The sequence below is a fragment of the Aptenodytes patagonicus genome, chromosome 3 (assembly GCF_965638725.1).
Source record: "Aptenodytes patagonicus chromosome 3, bAptPat1.pri.cur, whole genome shotgun sequence".
NCBI lineage: Eukaryota > Metazoa > Chordata > Aves > Sphenisciformes > Spheniscidae > Aptenodytes > Aptenodytes patagonicus.
Window position 1 is genome coordinate 109,199,644 of NC_134951.1, and position 12,740 is coordinate 109,212,383.

The window sequence follows — 12,740 nt, forward strand, 5'->3', positions numbered from 1 at the left end:
ATAAATCAACAGAAACCACTTAACTGCAGCATTTTCATGGGTCCAGTGGAATTCTAAGCAAATAACAGGTTTGTAAGAATGAAAAGTCACTTACATTATGCACACAATCTAACGTTCAAAGGAGTGTAAAAGATGCTTAAGTGTTAATATTTTATATAGCCGTCGCTCTCAGTAGTAATTGCAAGCCATTAAAAAGAATGTTAAACCATAGCCGTTAGCACTGGCACAGCCCCAAGTAAACACTGAACCCTCACGGAAGGGGGTTAATTGGTACAAGAAGAGGTAATTTATTAAGGAACACTGAAACCCTGTATACACCCAAAGATCAGACTGAACTGCAAAAATATTGTGTGAATGTTACATCTGATAATCAGATTTTTTCCTACGCTACACTTTAGAGTCTCAGCCTATTCAGAAAACTGAAAAACCAACAAGGTTTTTCTACGTGGCTCCAATAAACCTTTACCTGGTGCGCTTCAGTCTGCGCCTTCACACACACACACCCCCCCGCCCAGCCCCGGAAAGTCTGTTGCTCACTAAAACACAAGCTTACTGGCAAGAAAAACCAACACGACAATCAGACCAAGCGTGTGGGACTCCTGTTGCTTTCTTTTGCTAAGTTTGGCACACTGTGCTAGAGCCTTACTAGTCTTGCATAGATCCAAATACTTTTTTCTGATTGATAAGCTTGTATTTTTATGAATCTTCTTAAAAGGCCATCTTCTACAAGGTTTCTTATCCCCTAAGGCATGGTAAGGCAAATGGAAGTGGGTAGCAGTCAGTTCTTCTCAGCCCACTGCCTCGTGAACAATTTTTTTTTTAATGACCACTCAGAAAAACACAGTTTAGTAGTTCAGACATCAGGAGTGGAGTTCTGCCTTCAAATCTCCACGCGCCACTGTAAGTCTGGGAGGCACCCTCCTTCCAACAAACCTTAGGAGCATTATGCACATTAGCAGCATTCCGTTAAGGAAAACTACCTGGAAAATCTGCAGACCCAAGAGCCAGATCCAGTCTCCAAGCTGAAAGAAAGGGTATCAACTTTTTATGTTTCTTTCTCCCTGGCATAATCTTTTTCTTGCTCTGCCATGCAGACTTCTCCTGCCTATCTGGTGTTTTAAGTTTTACGTGAAAGGTGCAGAGAGTACATGGCAGATGTGCAGTTTGGAAAGGCCAAATTTTATTATTTGGTTTTTAGAAATTTTGTACATAAAGTCGAATTCAAAGCCCATTGAGGTCACTGGGAATTCTCCCACTGTCCTCGGCAGGATTTGGATCAGGACCATGAACTAGAACATCTTGAAATCAGTGTTTAAAAGCCTAGAACAAACTAAAAACAGACTTGTGAAACCCTCCCCCCTATTCTGTGTTCTGCCTCCTGTGGAAAGGTAGCACACAAGCAGGAAATGAGGAATCTGATAGCTGTAACGTTTTCTAGCTGTGATCCCCAGATTTTCCTCTTGATCTCTAGAGGAAGCAAGAAGAGTTACTTCTGTTCAAGTTATTTTATTAATCTAAACTAAAAGGGAAGCCTAATACACTAAAGTGATTTGCAATTTTATCTGTTTTGACATAATTTATTTTAGAATCATAGAATCATAGAATCATTGAGGTTGGAAAAGACCTCTAAGATCATCGAGTCCAACCGTCGACCCAACACCACCACCCCCTAAGCCATGTCCCTAAGTGCCTCATCTACTCGTCTTTTAAATACCTCCAGGGATGGGGACTCAACCACTTCCCTGGGCAGCCTCTTCCAATGTTTAACCACTCTCTCAGTAAAGAAATTTTTCCTTACATCCAATCTAAACCTCCCCTGGCGCAACTTGAGGCCATTTCCTCTCGTCCTATCGCTAGTTACTTGGGAGAAGAGACCGACCCCCACCTCGCTACAACCTCCTTTCAGGTAGTTGTAGAGAGCGATGAGGTCTCCCCTCAGCCTCCTTTCCTCCAGGCTGAACAACCCCAGTTCCCTCGGCCGCTCCTCATAAGACTTGTTCTCCAGACCCCTCACCAGCCTCGTTGCCCTTCTCTGGACACGCTCCAGCACCTCAACGTCCTTCTTGTAGTGGGGGGCCCAAAACTGAACACAGTATTCGAGGTGCGGCCTCACCAGGGCCGAGTACAGGGGCACGATCACTTCCCTACTCCTGCTGGCCACGCTATTTCTGATACAGTTTTGCATTGATACATTGATACATTGATATAAGCATTGATACAATTTTGCATTGCTAAATGCCATTATTCAGGGAGGGGCCATTATTTCTCACACAGGAAATTATTTACCTCTAAAATTAAATGCACTGATAGCTACAACTTACATTTTCTCAGGTTTGATTTAAAGAAGCGTTTCATTTCTCTCCGTGTAGATCCCGCTCCTGTAGTTTGTTTTACTGTTATCATGTACTTTTGATAACAAATTATCTACACTGGTATAAAATTGGTATCAATGAAAGAAAAGAAAAATCATACTTTAGTGATTATAAGGACTTCAAATTTTCTGATTTTGGATTCTCATATAATAAGCCCAAACCAAGCCTTAATCTTGAGAAAATGGACCAGAAAAAGACATTGTGAATTTATACATAGTACTTTTTTTTACTTCTAATTGCTGTTTCATAGGACTTAACAAGGATTTTGTGTGTAAAACTGAAGCAGTTTAAATTTATGTTCAGATTAAAATACAATTTTGAATAACAGTCCTACTCATTTTTAGATTTCTTTTGCTAGTTCAGCTATTCTCTTCAATTTATTTTCTAAGCTTTCTTGTTTATTCATCATTTTTATTGTTCAACTATAAGCCCTTGAGGCTTTCAAAGCAATGTTCAAGTATTTGTCACCCAACTGTATTAAAAATATTATTCTAATTCTTTGTTTTCCATTAAAATGTCATCCAAGAATATATCACATAATTCCAGCCTTTATTTTTGCACTACTCATATGAGCAGAGCTGCTTAATTCTGAATGAAATGGAAGTAAAAGCAAGCAGTTTATTTGAAAAAAGCTATCAGGCTGCAAGGTAGTATCTGGAGTATCCCTACACACACTGACTCGGTAAGTCAAAAAAATGCTAAGAATAGTTGTAATAACACCACATATGTTAAAAATGTCATTCTTCCAAAGAAAAATCTATTCTACGTGAATTCAAGGGCATTAATAGAAATTGCAGAACTTTCAAAGTTTCTCTGAATTTTTTTCCAAAATACTAAAAAAAAAAAAAGTCTTGAGTTTGGTGGTTTGGGGTTTTTTTTTGTTTGTTTGCTTGTTTGTGGGGTTTTTTGAGGGGGTGTGTGGAGGGGTGCAACATAGTGCTTCTGTAATACAAGGCAGCACTAATAAGGATTATTATGTCCTGTCTGGTCCCTGCTAGGTAGGTTTTCTGCTTGGACATCTCTCATAACATGCTATTGTGTGCAATTCCCAGGAGGCACTGTATAGTTTGCAAGGATTGGAGACCGAAGTGCATTGTGGCAGCTGTACTCCATCCAAGGAGAAGCTCAGCTACAAAGTCTTTGCTTTTTTTGTGGCGATGCAACTCAACAGGCAGGTATAGGTTAACAAATAAGTTTCACAGAACGTTTCAGTTCAGCACAACAAATTCTTAACATTCCCATTAAATGCGAGCCAGTCTGAAAGGAATCTTTCACTAAATATTATGACATTTCTGCAAAATAATCATTTATTATGACAGATTCCAATTTTATACAAAACCATTCTGGACCTCAAAACTTCCCTAAGTGTCAAGAAGTTCTCGTTTAAGTTGCCTGTCGCTTCTTTCTGCACAGGTGTCTACTCTAAGTTGTGTGCATGTCAATGTATCCTAAAGCACACTTAAAACAGCGATGAAATGGTGAACAAGTACACCAGAAATGCCAAGGTACTGTCCTATACATGTTGGTTTTCAGCAGTCCCATAGCTCATAGAGCTGGGAGTATGGTCCCCAGATGATTACATTGCCATGACATGGAAGCTACCACAAAATTTACTACTACAATGCTCTATAGAGAATTCCTGTGCCTTGTAATGGCTTTTGGGGACCCACGTACACCAAGGTGGTATAGAGGAGGTATATGCAACAAAGGTTAGCATATGTTATTTGCATAGCATTGCAGGATACTAGATACCTTGCAGATGAGTACAAAGACAAGGTGCAAAAATATAACGTACTGTACATACAAGATCTAAGGAATGGGAAACAAGAAGCAACCTTGTTGATACAAAGGGTTTTTACCATGAACTTGGACTTCTGTTGAAGGAGTTGTTCAGAGCTGCAGTTTGATTTATGTCCATCTCCGATATGTTTGCAAAATGTGCTGAACTTAAGGGCCTTGCATGACAGCTCACTTTTGCCTTGTACACCTGTTGCTAATAAACATACATACATACATACATACATATATTAGTATGGTAGTACCATCCTTAGGACTAGAAACTGAACCTCACGTAAACCATCAGTAGACAATTAGATACTTTTTATTAAGATAAATATTTTGAGAATAAAAGGTGTTCAGTGTACTACTGCAGAAAATTTCTTAATGATATTAGGAGTTATCGCTTTAACAGCCCACAAAAATATGTTTTCATCGGAACTATTCTTCATTACATTCCTTAGTTGTGTTTATATTTCAGCTCTTTTGTAGGCTGGAGTGAAGCAATATTTTAGCTAAGAACATTATATCATGATATACAATGTTAACAAGAGCAGTATATACCTTTCAAAGCAGATATAATGCTCCATTTGCATTCACCATATGAGTTCACTTTTGAAAATAAATCTTCAGATAACCCACAAAACAGGGAGGCAAAACCAGGGAGAAACTAGAGGCAGTGGAGTCAGTGGATAAAAAGGGGGCTCTGGGGAAACTCCTTCTAATGTTACTTACACATGCATATATCATGCACTTCTGCTGAAACACAAGGATTTATCTTTTTTATATGCACATATGCCATAAACCATATGAATGAAAGTATAGTATTATTTCATACAGAAGAAAGAAATAAAAAGATTCCTGAATTTCAAAGTCAGATGTTCAGAAGGTAAGAGATGCTCCTAACAACATAGCTTGCTCTGCTTTTGTTCTCTTCTCTCCCTCCTGAAACTCCCTATATATATATATATATATATATATATATATATATATATATATATATATGGGTCTTTACTTACATGATCAGATGCCATCCTACACAAGGTCTTTGTTTCAGACCATGTCTATTCAAGGGAGCAATGAGGGAAAAATGCTACTGAACAACCCTTTGGGTCGCCTATTTTACATAAATCTAGAATTCTCAAAAAATTAATCAAAATCAAATTCTGCTCAAAACTGATCCAAAAAAAAGGTCTGCATTGACTTAAAAATTTTACTTCAATATGTTCACCCAGCTACGCAACATGAATACATGATGAGAGACAGAAAAGACAGAAAAGATTTATTGGCACTCATTTGTATTTGGGGTGATATATATAATTCTCTCATGTCTTCACCACTTATAATACAGTCATCCCAAAATGATGCCACTATAACCTGCGTTTCATATCATATCATGTGCTTAGACTGTGTATGATGCACGCAGTAATGTAAAGAAAAAACAACTTAAGAACTCCATTATACAAAATATGTTCAGATTTTACAAATTTCAGACCTTTTTCTTATATATGCGCTATGCTTAAGAGACCAGGTGCTTTAGCTACTGGCTCCAGCTGATTGGGACTCAGCAAAAGCCATTAAAACGTCATACAGTGATCTCAAATCGCTTTCCTGTACATAAAAATGTCATGATTTTAAGGCTTTCTCTCCCCTGACTCTTCTGAACTAGGAGCAGGTCAGGTGGGAAACCTGGGAAAGATTGTTTTCCAAATCTTCCATTTTTAGTCTGACAAGCAGTGAGATAAGTATCTGAAACACATCGTTTATCTAAAATGAAATATTGTCCATTTTGGCCGTTATACTGTGATGAGAAATTCCAGATTCTAAAAAGATGGGAAACAGTGATATATAGGATGCTTCAGATTCCTTAATTAAATCTGTTCAAAAAAGGGTAATAGTGCAGGATATTAGGTATAATTTCAGTAGATACTAATTAGTAGACATCTGTTAATGGAGAAAAGTGAATGTGATTTTTTTTCCCCCTAACTAATATTCATAGATGAAGTGGAAGACTTTCACTGTTATGGCTCTGGACAGGAATTCAAGATCTCAGCTTTTGCCCACATTACCGTTTCAGGTTTTTTCTTGTTACCTTGCACAGGGAAGTGTCTTAGAATTAAATCTCGTTCCTGCTTGGATCAGTGAGAATTCTTCAGCTGGGACAGAATTCCTCTTTAATCATTTTATGCCATCTCTAAAATGAGCACTTGAGGAAAATGCATTCAAAATACTTGTGATGTCTTTTCTTTAAGTAGCAAAGGTTCTGCTGGGATCGTATTTTGCTGTACTTGCAGTTTGGGGTGAAAGAAAAGAATTTTCAGCTACTAAGAAAATATGGTTTCCCCACCCCCTTATAACCCCACTTGTTGAGCTACTTTGCGTGGCCAGAATACCTAAAATTAATTTTCTAAAATTACAGACTATATTAAGTATATGTAGAATTAAAAATACAACTTTTGCAAGGCATCATAATTTTCACCCAGTAAAAAATTTGAAAGGCATTTTCAGATTAGCAGACGTGTACTTTACTTCTATTCTTTGCCTGTACCCACTTAGATCTAGATATACATCTCTACCTCCTGATCTATATATCCATTACACTGCTTGATAGTCATAGCAAGGGTAAGGACGCGTACTCCAATAGAGAAGAAAGACAACACTGCTTCCTAAAAAGCTTTAATCTGGCTAATGCTGTAAGGATGGGCGAGTGGGTGGAAGGCTATGCTCTGTGACTACCTGGATTAGGATATAGCTTATGTTCTAAGAAAAAACAAAAAATGCACCGGGTTTGCATAAAACCACTTTTTCTTTAACATGCTAAAATCTGACCTTCTTGTTTGGACAGTCTTTGATACCCATCATAAAGTCTTCTGGGAAGAGCTCAAGTCTATTTGGTTTTAAATAGCAGTCAAATTACAGAGTCTGCACTAGACAGTAAAACCTATTTGCCTGAGTATCTTTAGGGTGTGTTTCAGCCCAGCGGCAAGACTGGTCTGGAAAGATTTTGCAAGAGCAGAGGTCTTGAAGGTGCAGTATTATCTTAGTCACACCTAATCCAGCCTGTTAGCTGAAAATGTATGAACACTACCGGGTTCATATACCTTCCGTGAGAAGACATATGCCTATCCCTCCCCTGTTGGACGCTGATTCTTTAGATGGGAAACACACTGTGTTCATTGTAGAAACATTTTCTTACAGCTATTTTTTCCAGCTACTATGAGAAATTATTGGACAGTCAGGATCAGGTTGGGATTGATACCATGGAAATTTTCCTGTTTCAAGAACCGAGGTGCTGTGCTCTTTATTTTTGGTGACATTTTCTCAACTGAACCAGGAAAAATAAAATATTTGATTCTCCCTTCTTCACCAGATGTGCACGAAAGACCCAGAATTTCTAGATATAAAGGTATCGTATGAACTCCGGATCAGTGAAGCATGCCTGTGTATGAACTCAGAATTCCCAGCAGGCTTCAGGAAGAGTTATTTTTCTTTCAGGGATACCATTTGTTTTCCATTATAGCCACCTTCTGTTAACATTTTTCTGAGATGAGACCTTGTATCTAATTGTATTCATCCACAGTTCGGCCTATGACTGACTTTCCTGGCACCACATGTCTGTGCTTGTCCTGAGTCCAAGACACTCCAGGAACTGTGTGACTGTCTATGATCACTTCTTCCTCCCCCATGCAAAAAAAAGACCTATCTGGGAAGAGATAATTGAATTCCCTCCTACCTGAAAACCAGTAATAATGTTACCATGATCCCACAGAAAGATCATGGGTGCTTGTAGTGTGAAATGTCTTCAAAATTAAGTGGGACGTCTCTCAGTTGCCTGTGCAACCCTCCTTCTTCAAATGAATTGTTTCATGTGTCTAAATTTACCATTTCTGAGGGAAGACTGCAGACAGGAAAGGATGGCCTAGTTTAGTCCTCTCAGCTTTATTCTTTGCTGGCTCTCTTTTCCCATTTTGTGATGGAACTGTATTTCTGCCTTTTGACTTCTCGTGTATTTTCTGTTGACTTTTACATTTCTGTCTGAAAATCCTTTTCCGTCTCATCCTCTCTGTTTTGTTCCTAATAGACAATCCTTTCATCTGAGCGTAAATTATGTACCTGACTTCTGCTTTTGAGACTTTCAGATCATCAAAAAGCTTTCCCTAATAGTTTCTTACTAGACTTCCCCCTTTTCCTTTGCATCGGTGTAGTTTGCAAGTGTCTTTTTAGAACAACCGCTTGAAGTAATTGCCATCTCTCCTGCAGCTTCTGTATCCCTTTGTTTGTTGTGCTTCTTTTCTTGCTCACTCACTGTTCTTAGAATATGAAACTCAAACATTTAATAATCACTTTCATTCAAATCACATTTCTCTTCTAACCACTCAGTCTCTTCTTCCTTACCGGTCAGTATTAAATGTAAATTAGCTACTGCTATATTAGCTCCCTTCTGCTTTTGAGACAAAATGTCTTCAGTGCATTTGTCAAAAAGGTTTCTGCTACCACTTCACCTAGTAGCTTTCAGTAGAGTTACGATATTTCTCTTGTTCTTCTTAAATCTGTTTACAACTAAAGGCATACAGAAAATTAATTTCTTACTTTTTCCCCAAAATACAGCTTGGTTTGTCCAATCCAGTCCTCACAGTCACAGGCAACCACACAAAAGATGCACCTCTTCTAGCAGCCCACAAAATATACTGCTTGCATCACGGTACACTACAGGTAATGTGTGTGTGTGTGTATATACATATATATATATGCTAGAACAAATACCTCTAGTAAAAGACAGAAAGGCTCAACTGCATTTTGTAGAAAGTGAGCAGGAGCGTTAAAAGACATCATGAGTTACCTCTGCAACAGCAGCTCCTGGATGATCACAGCAAATATACACATCCTTGAACTAAAACACAAATTTTTTTTTTTTTCTCTATTCTTCCAAAACAAGTTAATCCCTTCTGTAGATACGGTTTTCCTGTGATTTGTCTCTGAACTTTGGCTATGTGATAAAGCTCTTCTTTTTTTTTTCCCTGCTCATCAGTTGTTTTTTTTAAGTTGATGTCCAGATATGTTCTTTCCCTTGTAAGATCACACCACAATTATCTAATCTGTGACATTTCTGAAATATTGAGAAGGAAATGATCTGAAGATAAATATCCACTGGGAAGATATAGAGAGAGTTCAAGAAGGAGCAACACTACAAAATTCTGTGTCTAGAAATAGGATGAGCATCTGAAATGAATGGGAGTTTCTTTCCTGTGTTATGTTTCCATATGGAGGTTGAATTAAGGACTTCATACTTGAAAAGCTTGAAAGTTCCCATCCTGAGCAAGATGCCAAAACTTCAACTGATCAAAGCAGTATGTAGGCCATTTTCCTGGAAATACAAAGAGACTGATGCAAATTGGAGGTCCAACTCCAGAGAGCTCCATCTGCAAGACCTGCAGATAGTGCTGAAGAGATAGAGCCAAGACTGATACAAGCCCTGCTCATTTTGAAAGGGATAGTTTTTCTCCCGGTGGACTTCAAAATTGCTCCACTTTACCCTATGATGTATATACCTTTTTTGATACCTGCCACAAGCCAGGAGACGTTGTCATCTTTTTTAGATGATTGTACAGCTTCAGTTTTCCATAAAGTTTTCTGCTGTATCAGTAAGAGAGCAGGGAAATGACTTGCCTGCGAGGCAAATCTGAAGGCTCAGAGACCATCCAGCTGCCTGAAGAAGAAGTCAGCCCCATTTTCCCTCTCATGGGACAGGGCCCTCAAACTCGAGTGTTTGGGCTAAGTGGAACCACGCCTGAGGTACTGACCTTCGGTGTCTGTACATGTGTGTCAGATGACCACTCAACGTGTTTGCCTACTTCTGCAGTGAAAAGCACTTCCAGAAGTTTGGAGTTCCCCTCCTATCTAAGACTGAAGGATCCTGTGTCCATAAAATGCGAATAGCCTGACATTCACTTTAACTTATCTGTGCACCTTGATATCTTAAAAAAGAAATATTTTTCTTCCCAAAGAGTTTCCAGGATAATTCATCAGTGTTTGCTTGGTGTTCAGATTTTGCAGTAATATGCACTACATAAATATGTAGACAGCTTAGTTTCATTACATAGATATCACTACCCACGTGTTATTAAAAAAACAGATTGAAGGAGAGGCCATATTCTTTGAAATAAACTGTAGCTTCATCTGTCAGTTCCTGAAGAAAGGTAAATTTACCTTCTATTGATCATTTCCTACTGACTTAGTAAAAATATTGAAAAAAGGGATAAGGCGTATTAGAAGCATTTACCAAAATTGACCCTGGTTTGCAAAATCAATGGAAACTTGCCATGCTTTAAAAGGTAAGCAAAAAAAAAAAAAAAAGAAGAAAAAGAAAAAAAATAAAGATGCTAAAAATAAATTGGTAAAAGAGAAAAGTTCCTGTAATTTTAGGTTTAAAATATGAGCCTGAGTAATCAAGGAAAGTATTTTTACTGCCCTGTCAATATTTTTCCTGGAAGCTCTGGTAAATAGACTTTCTTTAGATCTGTAGTGTGCGTGCCTAATGGTCTTAGGTGTCTCTTACCGCAGAAAACTTTATCCTTAAGAAATACAGTAAACAGGAACTCTGTGGTTACGTAGTTCCTGAAAGAAAAAAAAAAAAAAAAAAGAAACATGTTCACTGCCATGACACACAGACAATTTATACTGATTTAAGAAGAAGCTGTTCTCTTCTATTTTGAATCTTTCATGTCAGCCTTTGTTTCCATTGCATTAAAAAACTCTATTTTTAAAACCTATCAGTGAACTGGATCATGTTTTCTCAGTCATTTGAATTAACATCCTCATAACCCCAGGAGCCCCGCAGAAGTGCTGGAAAGCAGAAAGGAGCTTTTTTTTGCCTTTCTAAAGCTCTATTTATTTACTTTGCTGGAGAAGAAGATCAGCCATCTTCTCTTCTGAATCAGCAGCTAGTAGAAGCTGTGATCCATCCAAGACTGAACTAAGCTAGAAAAATTATCTCAAGATCACTTAGGCACATAATTCTCCCAGGTTCAGTGTCACCTCAGTCACTTCTTTTTTAATTACATTCTTTGCTTCAAAAGCTGCCACTTGTGCAGATGAAATAACACAACACCTTGTTGGCTCTGCGGATCTCCCCATCAGCTGCAGCTCATCCCCATAACCTGGTTCCTTGAGTAACGCTCATCCTACATTCACAATGAAGTCCATCTTTCCAATTTCCCACATGGATGCATACTTCAATTGTCTAACATAGGGGAAGGTTTGCATTACAAACAGTATGTTAGCAGGGGAATAAACCTCAGCATTCAGTGTTATCACGCTGCCACGCAGACCATGTGCTCTGTCATCATGCCTCATCGGTACGAGCTTGGTCCATTCTTGACCACAGCACTGATCAGAATTAATAGTTAGGAAGAGTAACTTCTTCTCTTAACTCCTATTGAAAGCAACCGCAATGCTAGGTACAACCATAAAAGATGTGACCTACAGCATTGCACAGAGATGCAGATACATTGTGGTAGTATTATCTGAAAACCAAACAAGACCAAGATAATAATCAAAAGAGCAACATTATGTGCAGAATCAAAATAGTTTATTTTCTTAAATTATAAATTCCCTTCATGTTAAACTCACGGGTCAAAAAAAAAAAAAATTACTCCATTTATTTGATGATCGATTATTTTGCTATCCCCACCTATCTGTGCAAGGTCACCCCTAGTGAATAGGAAGCATGCTGAATGCACTGTAGGCTTGGCCTCAGCCCTTCCAGGTTGCAGTCCAGTGAGGAAGCTGAAATTTGGACAAATATCCTATTTTCTGTTATCCAGTTGTGGTGACTTCTGTGTTCAGGGGATGGATAGGGTAGATTGGTGGGAGTTATAAAATGTGAAAGCGCCAGCGTAAGGCATCAGCATGCCCCGCTGCTCACCTCACCCCTCTGCCAGAGTTGCTTCTCCGGGGGAGAGAGGTGGCCACCATGCATTCAGATAAGCCTAAACTCATGCTCTTGCTGCCTCTGCTCTTACAGTAACATCAACGCTGGCAGAGGCTGGGGCACATGATTTAGGCTCAGGTCACTGAGGTCCTTTTTTTAGAGGACACCATTTATCTATCTGAGACGTTGGAAAAAAAGAACAAACCCTTGCACTTTGTGTCAAAAGCACTGCAAAACCTGGGCTTGCACTGCTGCAGCCTTGTGCCATCAGTAGTACCGGCAATGCAAAGCAAGAAATGGCTGAGAAGACCCAGCTAAGTCAAACCAACCCTTTGTCATCACAATGTAAGTAGGGCAATAACAGGATGGAGTTTGCAGGTGTCCTGTCTTTTGGTCTGTTCTTTTATTCCAACGATCTTTGTACTCTTATCTTTCCCAAAAGCCCTCTATTATTTTAGTTGATTTTCCACTTTGGCTCAAATACTCCATTTTTGTCACTGTAATTTCTCTCTGTGTCTCTCATTCAGGTGATTTAGGTACTGCGCAGAGCAGCAGCTGAAGATGTTGAAGCATGTCTGTTGTTCTATTGGACTGATGTCTATCGCTGTGTAGCCTCTTCCTAACTGACTTCATTTTTCCCAAGGATCACACCTCACACTTTT